Consider the following 4,648-nt stretch of genomic DNA (forward strand, 5'->3'; position numbering starts at 1 on the left):
TGATTTTCATGCAGCGACAAAATAATTTTTCAATCTTATGGTAAAAATGTCTCAATTATGCAAATTAAATTCGTCGACAGTATCTTCAAGAATATGCTATAAATATCTTCTTACAAACAGACATATATATCTACGCCACTGTAAGAAAGCTAAACTTACAGATCGTATAAAAAGATAAACTGCAGCATTAATCTTAACGCTAAAGATGTCGGACAACAACTGGGCCGGGAGAATAACGACTGTTGGGTCAGGTACAAATTGTCGGCGGTTGTTACTTCGGGGGAAACGTTTAATCCAGAACAGAACGAAACAAGGAGTCCCACGACGAAACTGGCGTCTAATGCAACTATATGCGTGAATATGCGTGACTGTGCGGCTAGTAGAACACGGAAATTATAGCCTGGTCGCCGCTGTGTTGCACGCCTCTACTAAGGACCGTTCTTTTCAACTACACTTTCTACGCTAGTTTTCTTTTTTTTTTTTACATTTGCAAAACGAGTGTACAGACTGTCGCAATATTCGCACTCATACGTCAATTTGTTCCGAGTAACTGTTAGAAAAGTATAGTTGACACGTTGACAAACCCGTCGTTCTATCTTGAAATTGTAAGTGCAGTTCAGTGTGTTAAACGTTATTTGGCCTCGGATTTCGTCGTCTTGTCCGTTCCGATTGGAAAACGCATCGATACTGTTCGTTAAAAAATTAAATTATCAGCGCTTCAGATGGGTTTTTTCTCTCGCAAATTTGTCCTGCACATGCAACGCAAAACCACTTTCGTCGACGACAGATTTTTACATGTAACAACGATCTCGATTCGACGCTCTAGTCGGTCAACTGGACTTCCATGCGGTTCTATCGTGGATACGATAGAAAAAACGAACGTAAAAAAATGGTAACAGGTAAACTTTTTGTTTTCAGCTTCTCCTGAATTTACGTTCCAATTTTGTGCGCTGCACAATGAAATAAAGCAAAAGAGAAACATATATGGGACTTTTATTGGACTCAACCTAGTGCCACTACAGCGTTATAGAATTAATGTATCTCCATGTATTTTGTCATAAAATAATAAAATTTTCTTTTCTCTGGTAATATGCCATCATCTTTAATTCCTAACGGTTGACTTAGTCCAGATGTAATAATAATAGGTAATAATAATTGATAAGTACATGGAATCATGTTCCTCATCTTTATTATTCGATCGTAGAGAGTATCAAGTGGATCTATAAATATTATTAGTAAGAATTCCTTAAGTTACAAAAAGTCTGAATGCTTTCGTTCCACTGTTCTTTGTCTTTCTTTCATTTTAATTAATATTACGAGTTATTTACATTGCATAAAATAAAGATGCATATTTATAATATAGTTTGTCGATATATAGTATAGTTTTTTTAGTTTACAGCCGCAAGTTAAAAATCACTGCGGCAGTTTATTTATACATCACTATATTTCTTTTCTAGCATCAAATCATTCTTGCGCACTTTTCTTATAAAGATCTTAATTAAGATCCCTTTTAATCGATCTGCTTTTTGAGTACGCAATTTCACGAGAGCACACGCCACTATTGCTCGACGTGAACAGGAATCTGACGCAAGCAATTAATCCGGTCGATGATATCCTCGGACGAGACGTCATTCACGTGTCAAAGGAAACATCAAATCGATGGAGCAGCGACTCTAGCGGACACATTCCGATCGTCTGTAAAAATGCACAACGAAAGCGATCAGAGTGCACTGTGTATTCAATACGGCGGATATTCACATACGAGCCGGCGCGTTCGAATCAATGCGCTCGCGACCGAGAGCGGCTGGCAGAACACGGAAATGATGGGCAGTTCTGTGCTGAAACACGCCGATAGCCCAACACTATCCCGCTCCACCTATTGCGTAAGACTACTTTCCTAGCTTGGGCGGCGGTGTGCAGCAAAGTGCAAGGAGGCATGTGTCGCTCACGCTGATCCATTGTCTTTTGAGTCTTCCATTTTCCTTTCATTCTCAACGGAATTCTTTAATATTTCCTCAATTAAAGTTTTCTAATTACAGATTTTTTTTTTCTTCCTGAATGGAGCTGGCTTTAAAAACTGTGATACGACTGTCTTGATGTAATATCAGCGTGTTTTCATTTTACAATAAAAAAATAACTGTATAACTGTATAATTATGTATTAAAATTGTATAACCGTTCAACTCGTTCGAGAATTGTGGTCTGCCGCTGGCGGTAAATCGATTCGAGGTTCACGGCGGAACGCGCTTAATTTTCAGCATCAAGCGCATCCTCGCCAAGTTCGTTGGAAGTTTATACCTGCACGAAGACGTAGCGACGTTGATGATACCTGCGATACGTGACTGAAAGTGTAACAATACCGCGCTCAGTAGAGCCGCGCTGTAACGCCTCGTACTTAAAACTTAAGCGCGGCTTATAAGAGTACCTCTTAACGTCAAAAAGCGCGAACGTTATCGGTTAGGATAAAATTTAATTTGCACTTAAATTTTAAGTCGCTTTTGAAAAGCACGCGTTAAATTCTCTCCTTTTTCTTCTTCTTCTTCTTACGTTAGGCCTCTCTATCTGGCCTGCGTTAAACTCACATAAAATATAATTTAAAAAATACCATATCTCCGCGGAACAATTTTTGCACTGCAAATCCAAGTGTAGAATAGTTAGTGTCTTCAAATGACGTACTATATTGTATACAAAAGTAGATTTAATAATAATATGCTTCATTGACGTGTAAGTTATAAACATAAAACGCAATGTAAATTAAAATTACACTTTAAAAGATGAGACATCAGCGATAGTATTGTAAAGCTTAGACCTTGTTAGAATTAATTATAATTAATTATAATTAATTAAGTATATAGAACGAAATATACAATTGAAAAAAATACAATTACGAATAATGACGTACACGATAGTGAGCAGAGATTTTGCATATACAGAGTGATCATTAAATGTGATGTATGATAAATGAAAATGTAAAGTGAGAGGAACATAATGTATTAGATTATAAATTGGAAGCGATATAAAGAGGAGCAGCTCTTCTGAAAATAATGATAGACATAAAAGAACGAACGTCACTAAGTAACGGATTAAAATATTTGACTGAGGCGTAAGGAAAAGCAGCCTGAAATTTTGCTGTAACAGGAGTAATGAAAGTTGGAAACGAAATGTACATATTTAAACGTGTAATATTGTATAATGTTATTTTTACAAAATTAAATGACACACATATATTGGCACTTATTACACACTTGAATTTGCAGTGTGGGTGTGAAACGGAAAACCGAAAGAGCACGATGCACTCTTCGATGTTACAATTGCGGTTAAAACTGTAGAATGGGAAGACATTGTTAGTGGTTTCCATTTACCGCGAAAAACATGTGTAATCGTTTAATACAATGTTTTTGCTATCCGGTAACTTTAATTCTGACTTTAACTTTCTAATATGTACTTTGATTTATAGCGAGATAGAAAGCTATCAAAGACCGAAATACGAATACGTCAAAATTAAAGCGATCGAAGTTTCCAACTTAGTCTTGAATCAATTAAAGTTAGTACATTAAAGGGGCGTCGCGCGTTAGAGTTCTGCGGTTAACCGTTCCATTACGCGTTATATTATAGGAATTGACATAAATTGCAATTACTCGTACCTCGCGCATTTGCTTGCGCGTTATGTCAACATAAAATGATATCTGGATTCGAGAGACCGAAGTGCTGACACAAACGGGGATAATCTATTTTCGATGATCACGAATTGTAGGAATGAATCCTTTTTGTATAAATTATATAGTGTAATACAGTATTTTAAAACTGTGCAGTTCATTATAAATCTAATTAAATAAACATTATCGGTAATGAATATTTACTCTTCTGAGTGTACGAGATATTTGAAAAAAAAAAAAAAAAAAAAAAAACGAGTGTGCCGATAACGTCTACTTAATAAATCATAGTCGTAATCATATAATTGTAATAGCTTTCCTATGTATTTAAGCGACGCAGTCTCACTTGACCTAAATGACGCAGTAAACAGCATAATTAAATATACATCGTTTTACCGCTGCTCTTTCCTTATTTCATAGCTCGTTGCGAAAGTGTTTTGCAAATTAAATACTGGAATATGGTCGGTACCGAACGTGTAACCGCTGTTTCAATAATACGCGCAATAACAGTGAGCAAATCGTTCACCCTAATGTTGCATACATTGAGATGGAAATTCAACGCGCGGGTTTAAATCTAAGAGCGGAATTAGGTTAATCTTGATCCTCGGCGCGTTATTAATTCGAATCAATTAATGAATCAATCAATGTAACTAGATCCGTGCTGAACCCACTTAGCCAATTGGACCTGAAAACGATTGGCGATTATTGTCGCGAAACTCTGCATCTATAGATCCTACTGTAAAAATAATTTGTTCCAATATGTAAGAACACAATTTATCTTCTTTGTTTTTTTAAATCTAGCCACAAGCGTTGCAAGAGAGCATACAAAGTTAAGTCTATTCGATTAACAATTGTGCGACACGCTGTTGCAGCATCCGTGCGAACGCTGTTGTAAGCAAGGTGATACAGTGATTTTCCGATACGCTAAACAAGCGATCAGAATATAGCGTGTATGCACAATTGTTTTTCTGCGCTCGCCGATGAGCCATCCTTGTT

Source organism: Trachymyrmex septentrionalis, unplaced genomic scaffold (genome assembly GCF_001594115.1).
Source record: "Trachymyrmex septentrionalis isolate Tsep2-gDNA-1 unplaced genomic scaffold, Tsep1.0 scaffold13, whole genome shotgun sequence".
NCBI lineage: Eukaryota > Metazoa > Arthropoda > Insecta > Hymenoptera > Formicidae > Trachymyrmex > Trachymyrmex septentrionalis.